The sequence below is a fragment of the Equus caballus genome, chromosome 10, assembly GCF_041296265.1.
Source record: "Equus caballus isolate H_3958 breed thoroughbred chromosome 10, TB-T2T, whole genome shotgun sequence".
NCBI classification, from domain to species: Eukaryota; Metazoa; Chordata; class Mammalia; order Perissodactyla; family Equidae; genus Equus; species Equus caballus.
In genome coordinates, this window is record NC_091693.1 from 276,745 (window position 1) to 297,141 (window position 20,397).

Sequence of the window (20,397 nt, forward strand, 5' to 3'; positions counted from 1 at the left end):
CTGTAAAATGAGATAATAATAAGTAGTAGTTGGGAAAACTCAATGGGAAATGCATAAAAAGCATTTAGAAAGGTGGCTTTCCCCTGGCAAGCACTCAGAAAGCATTAAGCATTATTGCAGTTAACCCGGCTCCCTACAAGGCAGGGCTGCCTGGGAATTGTCTGTGCTCATAGAGAGAGAGAGTGGACAGTTGCTGGAGACCATTCCACTTACTGTCACCGCCACTGCCTCCCGTTACCGTTTGTACTCCCTTCACAAATGTCCAAATGACACCAAAGCCCACTGACTACTTCAGCAATGGCTACTTCTTATAGTTTCAGAGAATTTAAATGCAAATTGTTATGCTGCTCTTTGACGTCATGGATGCCTCGGAACCTGGGAACTACTGTATCAGGATCCCCTAAGTCCCGGGCCCTCCCTGAAACCTGCTGCATGCTAATTCTAGGAGTCGGGCTCAGGAATGTGCACTCATCGCACTCCCTGGTTATTCTCATGCAGGGGAAGGTGCTTGCACTACGAGATTAACAACCTTGTTCAGAAGATGCAGGCGAAAAACAGCAGCAGCTAACATCATTGAAGATTTGCTAGACCCAGGCCTGTCTTAACACCTTGCATATGTTGCCTTGGTGACATCGCACTAACACTTCTGTGGAATACTACGGTTATCCCACACAGATTTGTGTGGTTAACTGTACAAACAAGGACACGGAGACTCAGAGACCCACTGGAAAGCAGCCTGCCTCCAAAGCCAGTGCCACCTGGGTCTCTGTGCTAAGTAGCGTCACAGAGCCCCTTGGTGTTCCCATGAGCATCAGAACTTCCCAGGGCTCTTGGAGCGGACAGGGGAGCAGCGGGGGCAATCAATTTCTGGGTCTTAGGTCCTATACCCAGAAGTTTTGCCCTAACTGATATAAGCAGAATGACATGGGGTTAAGAACACAGGTGGACTGGGTTCACATCCAGGGTCTGCACTTATGAGCTGAACGATCGGAGTGGGCGACTTAAAGTTGCTGGGCCTCAGTTCCCCATATGCAATAATAATAGTACCTACCTCATAGGGTTGTTACGAGCATTACATGAGTTAGTACCTATAAAACACTAACAGCAGCATTCAGTATACAATGCGGAAGTGTGTCAAATAAATAAAATGAGTTCCACGAACTCTAAGCCTCAATAACTTCAGCTGTGGATGGAGAGTGGGATTTGGAAATGCAGCTGACTTTTCCTCGAAATTCCAAATGGTTCGGGCAGCTCCTGCCTGATCCTGGCAGTGCAGGCTGGGCTGGACACTCGCGGCATCTTCCACCACAGGAGCACGGAGCCTCCCGGCATCCCTGACTTTGTTTTGTTCTGTTAACTGTTTTAAAGTGCCTGAATCTTTTACTTGATTCTTACATCCTTTTTCTGATTACGTAAAGTGCAAGTCTCCTTTGAGACTTAAAGCTTATTTATAGTTACAGAAACAGCTTTGAATTACTGTTTGTCTCCTCTCTATAGAGCCAGGAAGCATCAGGACTTTTTAACTCATATGTTCATGCATTCGTGTATTTGTTTATTCATTCATCCATCCATTCAGATACACACATATCCAACCAATCACTATTTGTTCTTTCGTTGCAAAACGTCGCCTGACTCTCTGCTCTGTCTTGCCCTGGGTGCCGTGGAGAGACTGTCGGAACACAGTCCGTGCCCTCTAGGAGACGGGCTAGTGTGGTGGACGAGCATGTGTGACTGAGGCACACGCAGAGTTGCACACGATGCATGCCGTCAGATCATGGCCTTCACGCTGCCTCCTCATCCTTTAGGACTCGCCTCCAGAGTCGCCTCTTCAGAGAGAGCTTTCCTGGTCAGTCCATCTAACTTCACAGCGCTCCCCCATCCCACTGGCCCACCTTGTCTCTTATTATCCTTACTATCATTTCTTCAGCGCACTCACTGCCATGGGAAATAAGCTTTTTTGTTTATTTGCTATTGTGCATCTTCCCCAGCTAGCATTTAAGCTTCATGACAGCAGGATCCCCATTGATGAACCTGTGACTTCATGGCACATACGACAGTGTTTGACAGAGTTCGGTAAATATTGGCTGAATGAATGAAGACAGCTTCATGTTTTCTTTATGAGATCTTCAGAAGGAAATGTAACAATTCCAGCCTCTAGTCCCGGAGGAGAACCGTTACTACTCAGCAAAAAGCCTTTTAACCACTGGGCTATTAGATATACCAGCAAAGGGGGCCTACATTGTGGTGGCTGCAGCCAGTGATCCACATCCTGCATCAAGCTGCATTCTCTCACACTTGCTGCACATTCCTCACTGGTCCCCTCTGCAGCCCCAAGGGCAGCCTGGGGTGCTGATGGCAACACGTCACGTTGACATCTAGTCCCTGACCTGAAGACTCTCTCAGTTTTCTTAGCACAAGTTATAGTCTCTGCAGAAATGGAGATCTGTCATTCAAAAGAGCTTCTTGTCACATGTTGGTCAGTATAAACACTGGATAATGACCATGCTTGCCAGTGCCAGCAAGCAGAGAAAGTCAGCTACTGAGTGGAATTTAAGAGGCAGGAGACTTGAGATTGGCTGTACTCACGTCCACATTGTTGGTAGGAGCGGGCGTGGGAGACTGGGTTTAAGATTACCAAAGAGTAGCGGGATATTAGGACAAAAGACATTCCTTTAACTGTTGGTGAAATACTGCTTGCATCTTTTTTCCTGGGGAGCCAGAGATATACCCCTAGTTACACATGCAGGCTAAGCAGGACATCCTGGGCATACAGAATGGCAGGGGCAAGCCTTTGGATGGGGTCTATATGGATATACGTGCAGAGCTTCAGAAATGGGTCTTCAAGAATGCTGGTGAGATGGTGAGGCTGAGCAAAGAGAGGGAGGAGTTGCAGATGACACACAAAGGGGTATTTTTTAAAGTCTCAAAGAAAATTTCTGTGCTGATGTATCTCTGTTCCTAGCGGGAGGTCAAGCCACGTCTTGCAGTCTCCTAATAGCAGGTTCCTATCCAAGAAAGTTACCCTTCTGCAGGGTGACCCTCTACCAAGGAATTCTTGCATTTGTCCACTGCATGTGGCAGTGGTGCAGGGGATGTCTATGCAAGGTTTCAACTCCCTTTTGTGTAATATAATGGAAACTACATCATCACATGAGAAAGATAAATAACAAAGTATATGGAAAGTGCTTATGGAAAAGATAGTGCAGAGAAAGAGCGCAATAAACATTTCCGGCTGTTAATCTTTCATCGAAAAAATTTTCACTACAAGAAAAAGAGTTTAAAACCAAATGGATTAGATAATCTTCCAGTCGTAAGATTCTATGACTTGAAAGTACAAGGAATGTTGGTAAAATAATTTGACAGATTTTCTTATTTGGGTCCTGGAATCAGTTTGTGAAACCAGAACTTTACCAAGATGGCACATCGGACATGTTACTGCTTAGGCGCAGTGCCGGCCGGCAGTCCACCTTGGGTTTCAGGGCAGTATGGACCCTCTATCCCGAACCTGAAGGCACTTATTTTAGGCTGGGGTCCCGCAATCGTGGACCCTGAAACAAAGATTTTAGTGCAAGTTATTTTTTTGGGAGGTGGTCCCCAGAGAGCAAAATTGAGAAGGAGAAAAGAGTCAGAGAACGGAAGAAACAAGACAGCGGGTGTCAAAGGGCAGGTCACCGCTGAGGACAGCAGGGACTCAAGGTTGCCAGGGGCTTTGGAAACAGTCTGGAACACATGCCTCAGAGTGGCACTTCCTGAGGGATAATCAGCTACTCATGCCGTTCCTCTCCAGGGCATCTGGAGTCCTGGCTGTCATTCGCTGATGGTTGTGCTGGGGCATCAGCTCCTCAGCACTCCCTGCCTGGCCTGTGTAGGAGCCCAGAGATGACTTAGAAAGTCTCAGGTGCTCACAGGGGAAGCTGTCAGCAGGCACTGGTCACTGAGTGGAACTGGAGGGGACACCAAGAGAGTCTCCGGAGAAGTCAGCATTTTCTGTGGTTTTAGTTGCTCTTTATGACCCAGGACTGTATTTGCATGTTCATTTCAACAGTACTGGGATCTGAAGTGGACACATTCAAAGGCCGTTTCAGCAGGAAAGGTTTCAGAATGACCTGGACTGCACCCATTTGAAACAGCACCTACTATGAGCCTAACCCCAGATCAGGTTACTCAGGACACAGCCAAGAACAAAAGTCTTGGGGCTGATTCTTGCTAGACCTTTTAGGGTCCTGCATCCACCCTACACCAATCACATGAGAGGTGAGTGGAAACCTGATTGACCAGGCATAGATCTCACACCCGAATTTGAAATTAGTGGTGGTGTCACACGCTGCCCTTACCCTCTCAGGGTACTGCTACCAGAAGAGGGAAAATTGAGGCTGGGCAAGCAAAAACTGCAGACACGCACTTATCTAGCAGATGGACGTATGCCTTCAACTTTTAAGAGAGAGGATTAGTACAGATGCAGAAATCAGGGCTCAGGGAAGTTCAGAGATGTGCCTAGGGTCTCACTTCTCGCTGGTGCTAAGAGGTGGAGCTGAGGTTAGAATTCATGACTGAGGCTGGAACAAAGCCTTTGCTGCCACCATGAAACATACAATCTCCTTCGCACAGCCTTGACAGAATCCAGGTGGAAAACAACCTAACAGAGTCATCCAGTGAAAGCATTTCCATGGGGACTAAGCACTGAGGTCCAGGTACATGCATTTTGGTTGGTCCAAAACTAAAGTGAAACAAGAAGAGGGCTAGAGGAGTTGCGTTTCTCCCAATCTGCCTTCTTCAGAGATCGGCTCTCAGCTCTTGAGTTGACAGCAGCCAAGCCCAAGTCACTTCTGTCCTTACTTCTCCGGCCAAGCTTTGAGGGTGGTTGCTATGCGGTGGGGTGGAGGAAGAGCCTGGGAGGGCAGATGTTCCGGTTGGCAGGTCGGAGTCTATGTGAGAGAGGAGGAGGCGGAGCAGGTCTCACTCTCTTGCGGATGTGGACACATTGTGCTGACAGAATCGAGAGAAGATTCTAGTCTGCTAGGAAGGCAAGGGAGCCTAGAGTTTGGGAAAGGGACACAGAAAGAGGATGCAGGGGCTATCCCAGGACACACTTAGCTGACACCAGTTTTGCCAGCACATATTCCTAGATAGTCGGAGGGTCTGCTTTCTCTGGCATTGGAGCAAATCTTGGAGTGTCTGCTTGGTGGCTGCTCTCCTCAAGCAAGCCAGGAGTGAAGGATGTGTGTCTGTGAGCATCTATGGTTTTGTGCGGGCTTCTTAATAAACTGCGGCTGTTAAACCTGGCTCCCTGACAAGAGGAATAAGGCACGACGAATGTGATTGGGAAGAACCTTCCAAAGTCTGAAGAGTTTAGTGCAAACTCTGTGTCCTCCCTGCTGTGTGTTTAGACCGGACTGGAGGGGAGTGATTCTGGCAAATGCATAAGTCATTGAAGCATTATTATGTGGCCTCTAAGGCTCCCCGACTTGAAGGATTCAACTCTCTGAGCAGAGAGAAATGGCAGCAGTTTGTGAAAGCACAATGAGATAACATGCTGATTTTTCCTTCCATCCAGTCAATGGTTATAAAATAAGACTTGATAAAAGTCCCTCTTTGGTCTGTAGCAGGTTGGAAAAGAAATGTGGCAGAGGTGGGAGAAATTCCTCAGGCAACTGGTGCTGGTTATATTAAAGCCCAGAACTACTGTGATTGGCACCAGTGCCCTGGGAGATCTGACAGCCAGAGTTGGAAATAGAATAGGTTTCTCCAGGAGCAGACCCGATCCCCAGGAGGTAGTGAGACAGTGTGTCGTGGGGTCACTGTGGGCCCTGAAACAGCCTCTCCATCTCGCAGCCACGGCAGAACACTTCACAGTCAGAAATGCTTACAGTTGTCCAAATTTCCTGACATAATGCAACCATTTGTCATGTCAGCAGAATCTTTGCAACCACTGAAACAAGAGGCCTCCTTTCTCCTCCTAGTAAGACAAGAGCTTCAGAAGGTTGGGTTCCTTTGCTAGAGACATCTCAACACTGGAGAGCCAATGTGAATCACCCAAGAACACGCTGTGTTCACATTTCCCTTGGACTTTTATTGCTTCCCTTGGGTCGTCTGAAAGCAAGAGTGTTTATGTCAGCATGAGCGGCCCTGCGTCTGAGCCCACAGTCAGCCTGAAAAGGAATTGAAAACGCCAGATAGAGCAACTTTCTGGAGCTTTCTGTGCTTAGCACAGCATGGCTAATTAGTCCTCTTGACATCCAAGGCCTCAGCTGACTTGGCCCCGCCCTACATGCCACGACTTTTCAAACTGTGCTGTGTTAGAGAGGACTCGTGGTCACCAGTGACTTGAGCCCATCACCAAATGGCTTCACCAGAAAGGGCATTTATTGGCTTATATAGCTGAAAAGTCCTAGGACTGGGGCATGGCACAGCTTACAACATCCCCCAGTCCCCAAATACATGGACTCGGGGCAGAAGAGAGAGTGCCCCTAAGGGAAGTGACCAGCGGGTAAACGGGCTCTGTGCAGGCAGGAACTGATGTTCAGGCTCCCCACGGCAGGGTGGAGCCCCATCCCAGTCTGACTCCCAGGTCCACTTTCTTAGGCATCTCACCAACTGCCCGCCGAGGCATGGCTCCCGCTTGCTCTTCTCTGTATCTCTACCTAAGGGTGAGACTTTGCCCACCAGCATTCATGAACTTTACAGCTCACCACGCATTTAACTTATTTTGTTTAATCCTCAAAAATATCCTGTGAGATATTGGTTTTGTTCCCATTTTACAGAAGAGAACAACTGAGGCTCTGACAGGTTCAATGACTTCCCTCTTTACACTTTAGTTCGGCTCTAATGTGAGGGATGAAGGAAGCTGAACTGTGACTAACTCAGAGTGGCCTATTCAAACCTGTTTAAAAACAAGTTAGGAAAATCTGTCCAGAACATTTTCCCTTAAATTCTCCCAGCTTCTTCCTCTCGTTTTTCCCCTTCGCTCCCCTTGCAGCGGGCCCTGCAGCATGATGACCATCCACCCTGCTTCATTTCCCTAGACCCTTTCTTCAGGAAATCCGACCGAGATGGGATCAGTCTTGCCAGGTGAGTCCTGAGCACCCCGAGGTGTTGCACCAGGTGGGGCTGAAGTTGCAGGAAGGGTGGCACCAGCCAGCCTCCCACACACAGGGACAGAGCACACGAGCTTACCTTCGTGTGGCGTTCTTGGGAGGAGGTTACAGACTGGGGCAGTGAGTGAAGCACAAATCTCCAGAGAGGTCTTGGGTGCTTTTCCTTCTGGCATCTTGGGAAGGAACTCAGAGAGCTCCTACACCAGGAGCAGCTCACTAACAAGCAGAAGTTGGGCTCCTGGTCTGGGCCCAGGCCTGTGTGCATGCTGAGTGGGATCTGGGCTGGGAGAAGGTTCCTTCTGCTCATTCCCAATGTGTTTGCAGTCAGCAAAAAAACATTCCGGAGACACAGCAGGCTCCATAAAAATATGACTGATGGGTGGGACAGACATGCATAGGCAGACCACACATACGGGGGGGTAGGGAAGTCCAACACAGAACCCTTAATTGACAGAAATTTAATTGAGAGAGAGAAAGAAAGAGAGCGACAGAGAGTGAGAGAGAGAGAGAGCAGTTTGAATAGTGCCTACAGTTGTGCCCATGAGTCCAGGGCGTGTTCACCCAGGTGAGCGGGAAGCAGGAGCCACGAACCTACTATTGTCCAGCTCAGGTTGATCTCAGGTGCCTCTAGATATGAGCATCTCACATCACTGATTGTGACGCTGGTGATTAATGACACCAGTTTTCCATATAACATGGTGCCTGAAACAGAAGCCAACCAAGGGAGCAGACCTGTCCCGTGCCGGGAGGAGAGTGGCCGAGTGGGCTCACTGGGAGAGCTCCATGGGCTCCAGCACAGCATCTTTCTAAGAGAGTTTCAAGAGCAATTTCGACCATCCACGGTTTTTGGTTTTTGCACCAACTTTAGAACCCAACCATGGGAGAAGCTCAGAGGCATCTCCACTCAGTGTCGTGGTGTCTGGAAGGCCCATCCTTCGTGAAGCCCACCCCACCTCCAGGGATGTCAGCAACACTCACAGCTGTTCAATGCATTTTGCAGGTGTTGTCTCCTTCAGTCTCCACTCGCAATCTGGAATGAACTACACTAAAGACAAATACATCAAGTATTCATAGAAGATAAATATTTGCTGGATTTAATTTAATTGTGCCTTCCAAACTCTTAAGCGCATACGAATTCAAAAAGAGACTGTTCCTGTGGGCTGGATAGCTAAGAGAAAGTTTCCTGGGAGGGGCGTGGGGGCCTGAGCTGTACCTTGAGGAGCAGGCAGACCTGAGGTTGGTGGGAAGACCAGGGAGAACGCTCGGCCCCTGCCCCTGCTTCTGTTCTCTGCTCTGTGCCTTGAGACTCAGTGAGTCTCTGATCACTGTCCATTAGTTCTCTGAACACGGGGCTGAGGCTTCCCTAACCTCTCGCTTGACCCTCAAATGAAATGTTTTGGCTGCCCTTACCACAATGCTGGCATTAACTAGCCTGCAGAGCTGACCTAGTCTCAATTGCATTACATTACGATGATGAAAGAATGAAACCTCTCAAAGATGGCGTTGCAGGTGAATGAGAAATTCTTACTGTGGGTGGTATAGAAATATGCAGGCTTCTCCCATGCCCACTTACCTTCCAGGGCAGGTGGAGGCTGGAGGGTAGGAGGGTAGGAGGTGAGCACGTGGTGTGTGGCCCTTATTGTGATGATTGCTTGCTCCAGCTGTCATAATGAGGGGCGGTGCCTGGACTGGACGGGATTTTAAACAACTGAGATGAAAAAAATACTGGGACTACTTGTACAAGTTGACATTTGCATATTAAGCAAGTCGGCTTTCTGCACATAGTTGTTTACGTGACATTTATTTATGGATATACTTAAGCCCAACTTTTTGGAGGTGACTAACAGCCACAAGGTGCAGCTGGGGTGGAGGCAGCTCATGAACTGTAGCTCAGGCCATCTTCCTACCCGCACTTGCCTGCCCGTGTCTCCTTGACCCCTCATCGACATCCCATCGTGATGGGGTTTCCTCCCCCTACCCTCACTGCCTGTTTCCTTCCCATCTGCCTTTCTTGATCAGGGAGACATGGAGTCACAGAGGGGCAAACTGTACACCCCACTGCTCCCACACATGCAGGTTTAGTGAGCAGAGTGGCAGAGCGAGATAATACACATCTGGCATAGAATGCCTTCTCCATCCATGTCGGCGATTATTTCTGGTTGTCACATTTTACTCATCCTGCCAGAGTTCATTATGATTTCATAACCCTGGCTCGATGGGGAATCTTTGTGGGCAATGAAAGGTAGTGTGATGCAAGGGAAACGACAGTGAACTGAGAATTAGGAGACCAGGAGTCTAGGCTAGTCACACATTCTGGCTGTGTGACCTGGAACAAGTCACTAAATCTGTCTGGGATGACCATTTCCCATAAGAGAAGAGCAGATGCTGAACTAGATGTTTTCAAGGTCTCGTTTAGGGCTAATGTTTACAGGCTCTATGAGGGTGAGGGTAAAAATCAGACGGTCTCTTTGCACATAGGAGGTGTGGCACCCTGTGGTGTTTCTGCATGCACAAGAAGGGACAGAATCTGGCAAGGTTACCCGCTCAGAGTTTCACTGTTTATCACTCTGCAGCATTGTCATAGCCTCAACCTGTGACTGAACTGAGGCATCGTTCTTTAAAACAGATTAGAAATCTTTGCCTGGGAATTAAGTCAACGGAGAAAAGTGTATTGGTTCAATGAGCTGTGATTCAAGAGCATGTGACATTTTTAGCTTGGCTCACATATACATTTACAAGCTCAGTTGGTTAAAAGAAGATGAAGTTAAATGTAGGCTTATTGATTTAACCACCTGCAATAAGCTAAAGCAGATTTTCTGAAAGTCAGTTAAGAATGAAGCCTTTTGCCCGGCTCCCAGATCTGCAGACACAGAAGGGAATGGTGGCCGTGCGTGTTGCCCTGTAGGCTGGATGTGGAGATCCTTCTCACTAGCTTCTAGCTGCGGAATCTGATTGCTTATAAATGGGAGTCCTTTGTGGACTGGTGAAAAGTTGATTGAGGAGGAAGGGCTGAGACCTGAAGGTGCTCAACTCCCTGGAAGGTAGCACATCAGTTGACCCAAGAACTGCGATGACCTCTATGCTAAAGTGTGCCTTGGAAGAGAAAGTGAGGACATTAAATTTTATACCAGCCGTGTGTAAGACTGTCAGACTCTCCAGTTCTTCCCATGGTGAGTTTCCTGTGATCCTCCAAGTCTGAAGAAGCCATTTGACCAATGTTAGCGGGCAGTTTCCAACCAGTTTGGGTCAGGCAGTTGGTTAATGACAGAGCAGCTGCTACAGCCTTCTCTAATGCCTAGCCATCACCCTTGATGCCTCTCTCATCCACGACACCCAATCCACAGCCAGTCCCACAGGCTGAACTCCTATCCCAAGTCTGTTCACTTCTCTCTCTTTTAAAAAACAACTTTACTGAGATACAATTCACATACCACACAATTTACTAATTTAGAGTGTACAAGTCAATAGTTTTTGATATCGTTATTATTTCTAATTGTGGTAAAATATATGTAACATCAAATTTTCCATTTTTAAGCATATTAAGTGTACAATTCAGTGGCATTGATTACACTCACAATGGTGTGCCACCAATACCACTATCTATTTCCAAAATTTTTTCATCGCCCCAAACAGAAACTCTGTGTTCATTAAAAAATAACTCCCCATTCCCCTTGTCCCCAGCCCCGGTAACCTCTAGTCTACTTTCTGCCTCGGTGAATCTGCCTATTCCACGTATCTCATATAAGTGGAATCATGCAATGTTTGCTCTTTTGTGTCTAGCTTATTTCACTTAGCATCATGTTTTCAAGGCTCATCCATGTTGTAGCATGTGTCTGAACTTCATTCCTTACTTCTCTTTTAATCACTACTTCTCCCACTCAGTTGCAAGCCTGCATGATCTCTCCTCTGAATGACAGAAATAGCCCCTGTGGTGGATGCTATCACTGCCCCACCCACATGCCCTGACCGCTCTTTGCAGCGCCCTCGCTGTTTACAGACACATCAGGCCAAGACGTGCTAGAAATTCACCTTCCTGTAATGACACTCCAGCTCCCTCAAGCTTTGGATGAGACAATCTGAGATGTGTGTTCTAAACTGCCTTCCAAAATTCCCAGTGGGACAATCTCCAGTCACCCAGCGGTGACCTGCTTGAGGACACACCCTGGCTTGGCTGCCTCCCATTCCCTCCCCTCCTCCCAGTGTTTTGGTGTCACTTCCCAGATGAACTACTTGCAGTTGATCAGAGTCTACTTCTGGGAACCCAAGTGAAGACAGCTTCCCCTCTATGCTGTCTGTTTTCACTCCCGTCTTCCTAAAATCCACGCTTCACACAGCAGCTGGAAGACTCTTTAAAAATACAACTCAGAGCATGTCGCAGTCCTACTTCAAACTCTCCCAAGCTGAGAAGAAAATCCAAATGTCTTTCCACGGGGTATCTGATGTCTGCGGTCTGGCCCTGCCCACATCCTGGACCTCCATGCTCCAGTGCTCCTGTGACGCCAGCTGGCTTTCTGCTCCATGAGGACAGCAAGTTCCCTCCCATCTCAGGGTCTTTGTAGCTCATGCTCTGGCCCTTGATCTTATCTTGCCTGGGATCAGAATAGATAGATGTTGAAAACACTTAACAACCAGTACAGCACGGGCACTGATCAAACGGGAAGGACACCGGTTGAGGACAACAGGGAAGTCTGTGCTGCTGCCAGCAGATGCATATCAGCCTGGCTGGAGCCTTATTTCATTCGGGCCTGCCCTGAGCACCCCATCTAAATTGCCCTTCTCCCTCATAAGCCTCTCTTTCTTAGCATATTACCTTGGTTTTATATCTCCATAGCTCTTGCCACTATCTGCAATTAACCTGATTTTTAAAATTTATTCTTTGCCTACTTCATGTCTTCCCACCTAGAATGTAAATGCCATGAAGACAGACACCTTGCTTTTGGTTACTGCTGGATCTTAGCACCTGACCCAGGCATGTCACACAGTTAGTGCTCAGTAAATGTTTCTTGAATGAGTAACTGAATAGACTGGTGTCATGGTCCCCAAACTCTAAAGGTCCAGGGCCTTAACAAGTAGTAGGCCCCTTGTAAGTCTAGATCCCACCACAGAGGAGCAAAGGGCGTATGCTGGCCTCTGAAGAGGACCTGGGGGCCCAAGAGAGAGGGGAGCCACCCAGTGCAGGTGGCTCTGAGAGGTGGATGAACATTACACTTTGTGTGGTTAGGGCCCTAGTGACATCTGGAGTGGTGCCAGAAGTGACAGGGCTGGAAGAAAGTCTGCAAAGGATTAAGGAGGAAAGAGTGTGATGAAGCAAGTGTGACCAGGAGAGGAAGATGTGATGCGGCAGGAGCTGGTGGGGGTGCTGAGGGAAGACGCTTGCTTGTGAGCTGCAGTAAGGAGGAAGGAGCAGAGACAGAAGGTGCCATAAAGTGGAGACTGGGGTAAGTGAGGCCAGGTGGAGCGAGAGGATGAGACCAGGGCCTCAAAGGGTTTTGAGGGTTTGCCTGGGCCAGAAAAAGGGACACTTTTTCCCAGGAGATGGGAAGAAAGGAGAAGTTGGGTGGAGAAACAGGAAGTTTGTGTGGGAGTGAGAGGAGGGAAGGTGAATCAGAGCCCTTGGAATTAAAGCGGGCAGGGGTGGAGGGTCCTGAGGTCCTTCAGGACAGGGCTGTTCTTTACGCTGATGGGTCATGGAGACAGAGGAGTGCATGGGATTTTCAGCTCTCCCCAGGGAGTCGGGAGGCTAGGCCTCTCTCTCCTCTCAATCGGAGTGCCAACCACAGTTATTGACACCACTGGAAATTAAACTGCTCAGCGGGGCCCCTTTGTGGGGGCTCTACAGGGAAGCAGAGGGCAGGCTGAGCTGCATTTCAAGAAAATATAAGGCCTGAAACCATAAAACTCCTAGAAGAAAACATAAGCAGTAAACTCCTTGACATCGGTCTTGGTGAAGATTTTTTGAATCTGACACCAAAAGCAGAAGTAAAAAAAGCAAAAATAAACAAATGGGATGACATCAAACTGAAAAGCTTCTGCGCAGCATGGGAAACTATCAACAAAATGAAAAGACAACCTAATTCAATGGGAGAAAATATTTGCAAAGCATACATCTGATTGTTACCGAACCAGATCCATTTTTGCCCCTTGCACAGAAAGTCAATCACTGAAATGACGAGACTGCAGCAGAGAGTTTTAATCACAAGGCAGCCAAGCGAAGATGTGGGAGAATGAGTCTTAAATCTACCTCCCCAAAAATGGGGACTCAGGGATATTTATGGGGTTGGGGGCAAGGTGGTCTGAAGTGTGGAGACAGATGATTGGAGGAGAGGAGAGGTGAGGTAACTGATGGTCTGCGTAGTCAGACTCCACGCCTCTTCATAGGACGCATGTTCACAAAATGGCGGCATTAGCATGATCTGAGGGTGGAGTTTTCAGCCTTTTGAATTGAAAGGTCACTTATTGGGCATCCATATGGGCCCACTTGATGAGTTGGTGGTCTCAACCACTCTGAACTGGTCAAGGAGTTCTAATTCCTGAGAAACAGCTCAAACACCCATTACCATGGTGACCCAGGCACCAGGGAGATGTTATCTATAGGAGCCTAGTAGGAACTGGGTAGTATATTGCCTAAACAGCACAGTTAACAATGGGCAGATGAACAAATAAAAGCTATAATAGGTAATTGCAAAAAAACTTTAGTTACTAGCTACCTAATCATCAATGGGTAACTGTTTACCAGTTTCATGATAAGGGGCTAATATCCAAAATATATAAAGGACACATATAACTCATTAGCAAAAGACCAAGCCGATTAAAAAACTGGCAGAAGATCTGAATCAATGTGTTTTTAAAGAAGACACAGATGGACAACACGTGCACGAAAAGATGCTCAACGTCACTAATCATCAGGTAAATGCAAAGGAAAACCTCAGTGACATATCACTCACACCTATTAGATGGTTATTACCCAAAGACAAGAAATCACAAGTGTTGGTGAGGATGTGGACTAAAGAGAATCCTCATGCACTGTTGATGGGAATGTAAACGGGTGCAGTCATTATGGAAAACAGTATGGACATTCCTCGAAAAATTAAAAATGTAACTACCACATGATCCAGCAATTCCATTTCTGGGTATTTATCTGAAGAAAGTGAAAACACTAATTCTAAAAGATATAGGCACCTCTATATTCATTGCAGCATTACTTACATTAGCCAAGATATGGAAACAAAGTGTTCATTGATGGATGAATGCATAGAGAAATTGTGGTGTGTGTGTGTATATATATATATACCACATATATATAATAGTCCATAATATATATAATAACTATATATATTATGTGTATATATATTATATATATGGGATATATATATTATGGAATATTATATAATGGAATTATTATTACTATAATGGAAGATTATATATGGAATATTATATAATATTATGGAATATTATATAATATATATACCACATATTATATAATATATTTTATATATATATAATGGAATATTATTTAGCCATAAAAAATGAAATCTTGCTATTTACAACAACATGGATAGACCTCAAAGGCATTATGCTAAGTGAAAGAAATCTGACAGAGAAAGACAAACACTGTATGATCTCTCTTCTATGTGGAATCTACAAAAATATTAAAAATAAAAATTAAATATAAAAATGAAAACATTAAAAAAATAAGCTCATAGGTACAGAAAACGAACATGTTGTTACCAGAGTTGGGGTGGGTAGAGGGTGGGAGAAATGATTGAACGGTTTTTGTTTCTTTCTAGTTTAAATAAATTGAATTAAAAAAATAAAACATCCACCAAAAAGCCAGGTGAAAGAAAAAGAGAGAAAGAAAGAACAGGCCGCAGGCAGGGCAGCCACGAGTCCTCCGCCTGGTTGGGGGGAGGGGCAGAGAGGGGCCGCCCCTCCTCCTGCTCCTGGTGGGAGGGGCCGACAGGCCTGCCTATTAAGGCTCCACTGGAAATGTGAACACCATGTGCGAAATGTTTTGGGCAGACCCTACTGGGCGCAGATGAACACACAGGTTGCCTGCCATGGAATCCCAGCCTCCCGCTCCAACTCCAGAGTCCCCGGAGGACGACTGCTGACCTTTCTCTCCCGGCCTCCAGGCTCCTGCATTTCTGTTCAATCTCTGGTCTCCTGTGGGTTCTTGGTAACTGCCATTTTCCAGAGAGATTTTTCCAACCTCAGCAAGTGGCTGGGCAGCTTGGCCCTCTGGGCCATTTTCTCCAGCCTGCAGAGGCCTCAGAACTGCTGGGCAGGAGAAGAAAGCACAGGGCCGGCTGGCACACAGCTGGTCCCAGGGCCCTCAGAGCTAGGCTGGGCTCTCCTCCACGAGGGGCGAGGCGGGGACTCCAGGCTCACAGCCAGTGTGCAAGGTGGCTCCAGGAGGCTGCGCTCTTTCTGGTTCCCTGGGTTGGGCTGTGCCATTAGCTGCTTGAGTTGTGCTTGAGGTCCAAAACACACACTTGATTTCAATATTTAGTACAAGAAATGTCAACTATTCGTCAATACTTTTTTATATTGGTGGTATATTCAAATTATAATATTTTGGATATGTTGAGTTAAATAAAATATATGATTACAATTAATTTCGCTTGTTTCATTTTATGCCTCTTAATATGGTTACTAGAAAGTTTTAAGTTATGCATGCGACCCGCATTGTGTTTCTATTGGACAGCACTGCTCTGGGGAGAACGGCTCCCAGGAACCCATGGCGGTGGGGGGTGGCCCTGATGCATTTGAGGAAACAAGACCGGCCCTCAGCCACTGCTGCCCAAGTTCTGTGTACAGTGAGAAGTGGGGAGGCCAGGTGGTGATTAGTGGCATCCTGGGGGATGGTGGTGGAGGGCTGGCCAGGGGTCCTGAGGGTGCTGGGAACAAGCAGCTGCCTAGTCCCCGGGGTCCTCCCATCAGAGGACAGTGTAACCACATGCCCCACTCAATACCAAGGAGCTGGCAGCCCGGAGTGGTACTTGGTATTCCACATGGATGCTGTGACTGACACAGCAATTATAGGTTTTTGCATTGTTTATGCCTCTCCAAAAGCATGGCGAGTGCTTTGATCCGGTGGCTGGAAGGCCTCCGCTAGGTTTCATTACAGTGTATAATTGTATTCACCCTTTCAGGCCTCCTGGTCTATTGCTGCCTCATGCAGCTTTAACAGTGTTTATTTTTCTCATAATTAAGTCACTGATTGAATGAAAAAAAAAAGAAAACCCAAATCATTTTTCTAAACAGTGATCCAACATGGTTTGGGTTCATTAACATAAAAGCACCCAATTTTCTGTCGCTTTCCTTTTTTTCTGTTCTGATCGAGGGATTTGCAGCTGCCTGGGTGCTGGGCTCGAGTCACGCAGCCCTGGCCACCCGCCCTCCAGCTGGGGGCTGGGCCTCGCCCTGCCCGCACAGGTCACCCTGCAGACTTCAGGAGGAGTGGCAGCCTAGGCCAGCACCTGGTGGCAATGCCGTCTGCCGCCCTCTGGGATGCTGGCGATCAGGGGGTTGCTCTTCCCCGTTCACGTGTTCACAGCCCACAAACATGCCTCCTCGGGGTGCTTTTGCTCAGAGTTGGGCCAAGCTGCTGAGAGCGTGTGTATGTGTACGGACGTGCGTGTGCGTGTACAAATGACACAAACTGCACATGTATGCTGAAATTAAGTAGCTCCTTTCTGGATCTTCTGACTGCAAAGTCAACGGGAATGAAGCCTTTCTCACCCACCTCTGTCGGCCTCGGGGCCCCTGCTGCACTGTGCCTCGGCCCCAGCACAGGCACATCCTCAGGGAGCTGTTGCAGGCAGGCTCCTCTGACCAAGCAGATGGCCAGGGGAGGCAGGCCAGGCTCGCTCTGGGCTTGGGGGCCAAGCAGACAGAGCTCACCTCAGAAGCTTCCCTCAGGAAGAGAAAGTCACTCCTGTGGGGACTTCTTCCACCTCCCTCAGCCTGAAATGCCTTTATGTTCCACCATTAAGACCAGCGTGTTACTGCAGATTCCCCTGAGAGAACAAACCAGTGTCTTCAATTTGTACCACAGAGCAAATGACCCATCAGAACCTCCCCCGAGAAACCTGGGACAGTAGCAGATGGTATAACAATGATACTAATAAAGTAATAATAATAATGCGAGCAAACACTTCTGTGGCTCTGACTGTGTCAGGTACTGTTCTAAGTGTGTAAATATGTTAACGCATCTAGTACGCCAACTCTTTGAGATAATTGAAGCCCAGGGAGATAAGCAGCAAAGCCACGACTGGAACCTGCACGCGCCCTTAACCTCCACTCAATAAAGGGCAGGAAGGCGCGCCGCAGCTGGAATGGGGCTGGGCGGTGGCGTTAGGGTTGCCGAGCTTCAAGACTTTCTGCAGACCCGCACTCTTGATGCAGGATGGATTCTGTGGGAATGATGGAGGGGACAACTTCTCTGCTTATTTTCTAGCAATATTTAGGCCAGAAGTTATGGTCACTTTTTTCGTTTCAATTAGCAAACGGTGGGCACTCAGGAAACTGTCCTAGAAGGCCATGTGTTAAAATCAAACATTTTAACCCAGTTCTTTTAACAGATTACATGGTTGTGATAATTAGACTGCTGGGAGCAGGAGTATTGTGTTTAATTAACGTGATTTTTAAAAAAGAAATTCAATTCTTAAAGACAATACAATAAGGAATTGAAACTTGCAATTGGTCTAAATTAGCTTTCCCCCTCCCCAAGTCGCTTGCCTGCATGGTCTTTTTCAAGACCAAGTTTTTGGGGGAGTTTGAGAATAGTCAGACTAAGCGGGCAAGTGGGGCCACGAGCGGATTGCTAGGAGGCTGGAATTCTGCAGTGCGCAGGTGCGGGGTGGGTGGAGACACTGTAAGGACCACCTCCATCCTCAACCCCGCAGTGGGACCCGCGTGAGCCACCGGGCATGTTCCCGGGCACAAAGTATACTTCCTCTTCTCTCCTGTCCCTGGAACAGGCAACAACAGCAACATCACACCCACTTAAATTCCAAAGGGTGTCGCGGCTTCTGCTTGAGTCAGCACATCAGCGCCCCCAGTTTTCCTCTCATCACATTCCTGCTCCTTTCTAGTAACATCTCCAGAGTGATATTTCTAAGAAAACAAGAACAACAACAAAATAATCCCTTCACTGCTCTCGCGATAAAAACGCGATTCCTTAATGGGATGTCTAGGGAACTTTGTGGTTTGGCTTCTGCACGCCTTGCCGCCTTATCCCTCGGCCCTCAATTCTCTCCACCAACACTCTGAACGCCGCTCAATCTGGCCGCTCAAACTAAAGCCTACACATTATTTTGTACTCTTCCTTTCTCTCACCCAACACCGATGGGATTGCTGGTTCTGCCTGTGGGATGTATTTCAGATCCCTCTGCTTCTCTTTCTGCATGCCCACCAGCCATGTTCAAGCCACGGTCACTTCTCACCGGGGTCACTAGGACAACATCCTAATGGATGTTCCTACAAACGCCTTCTTCCTGGTCTGTGTAGTCTGAGTCATATAACCCCGCTTTAAAGCCTCCCAGAGGCCCGGTGCTCTGGGAGTGAGAGCCGCTTCTCTGCCCTCCTGGCTCCACCCGATATTAGCCTACTGGCCCCGCCCCCAGCCGCTCTCTCTTTTGCTCGCTGTGTTCACTTGCTTCGCCTCCTTTTTCTTCTTAAATAGACCCGGCGCTCCGCCCTCAGGAACTGCCCTGCTGGGTCCTTTCCGCCAGGACTGCCCATCTCCGTCTTTCAGGCTTTGCCTCTGATGCTCCCTCACACTCCCTTGACGTCCCGTCCCCTCACCCCTCCTCTTCATAGTCCATCTCTCCCCGCAGGATACACCACCATCTGTACCTCACCCCTCTAGACTCCCGTTATTGTCCTCGAGTGCTCTGAAGGCAGCCGGCCTGTTCTCTACTCAAGGAACTTCTTTTGAATGAGTGAAGGAACTCTGGACTCCTAATTCTCCCTCTGCTCCCTGCTCTTCCTCCTTCCTGGCTGCTGTGCCTGCTGCTCAGCCCTTCCTCCCCCTTTAGGTGTTGACCTAGGCATCATTCCCTTGAGGGGACTTTTCTGGTTGCTTCAGCCTGTTAGATGTCCCTCGCGTGTGTTCCCACACCGCCTGTGTCCCCATCATTGTGCTTTTCCCACTTCATTGTCCTTGCCTGCTGGATTCTCTGCTTGTAGGCTCAGTGAGGGCGGGACCCCGGCTGACTTCTCCTCCATTGTACCCCAGAACCTGTGCAGTGTTGGCTCACAGCAGGATCCCTTGAATCTGGAACACTGGGCAGATGGTCCCTGCTAGGTAACACTGTCTTTTGATAATCATTTAAGTTTTATCCCTTATATCCTTTGATTGTCGTATTTAAACCTCCAAACTTGACTCTTGTCTTCGAAAGAGCTCCTTTTCCTCAGAAAGCTGCAGTAATTCTTTCTTCTTTCTCCTTTCTTGGTCCCTGAGCCTTAGTCTCCTGGGCACTGGAATGAGCTTTGGTTCTGAAAGAGTACCATCCCGGAGCGGTTAGGTTGAATCTTTCTGTGTATCCAAATTCACTAGGTGTCTTTCTGTGTGACGCAGGGAATGTTAGAGTCCCTTGGTCTCTCTGTGCTTGCCCGAAGGCTGGCTCTTTGGTGGTATTATTTTCTGTGCAGGAGAAAGGGGTAGCTCTTGCCTCAGTGACGAGTGTGAAGAAGAGAAGACTAGTTCCATGCAGTTTTTGTATACAACATTTCTGAGGACTTTTGGGGTCATTTGGTGAAGTCAGAGTTATCAAGAAAGAGTTTATGGCTTTATGGTTATATGCATTTTTTTCTCAGACTAGCATCTCTTTAGAGAACTGCCTCTTCTCGTTATCCTCAGTCCTTGTGGTCCAGGTGGGCTCACTCCATCTCCGGCTAAAAGGCATTGGACTCACATCTGACTAATCAGAGTACTATCCCTGGTCGTGTAACCCAACACAAGCCAATCAGAACCCTCCCAAGACTTTTGCTGGGACCACTGGGAAAGAGGCATTATCTTTTTACTAAAATTAGTTTTGGGAAGATGATGTCAGTCCACAGCTATTGGTAGTCATCTTTGCCACCATGTGGATGAATCTGCTTAGGGAGAACCCATTACTAAGGAAAATAGAAATAAGAAATGGAGAGAAAGACAGAGTCCCTGTGACTTTATTTGAGCCCCTGGATTTATACTTGACGACTGCATTTCTTTTCATTATTTTTTTTTAATTCAAATTAGTTTGAATTGGATTTTTGTCATTTTTAGCCATAAGAATGCTGACTAATATAACGGAGGTCA

The 20,397-nt window shown here is 47.6% G+C and overlaps 1 long non-coding RNA gene across 1 annotated transcript; it reads right to left on the reverse strand.

Moving 5' to 3' along the window:
• Window positions 1-899: 899 nt before the first annotated feature.
• Window positions 900-11,699, reverse strand: LOC138915673 (uncharacterized). Its single transcript, XR_011421776.1, has 3 exons — window positions 8,668-11,699; window positions 8,073-8,139; window positions 900-6,149 (listed from the first exon to the last, which is right to left on the reverse strand). It is a non-coding gene; the product is annotated as an uncharacterized lncRNA (long non-coding RNA).
• Window positions 11,700-20,397: the final 8,698 nt, after the last annotated feature.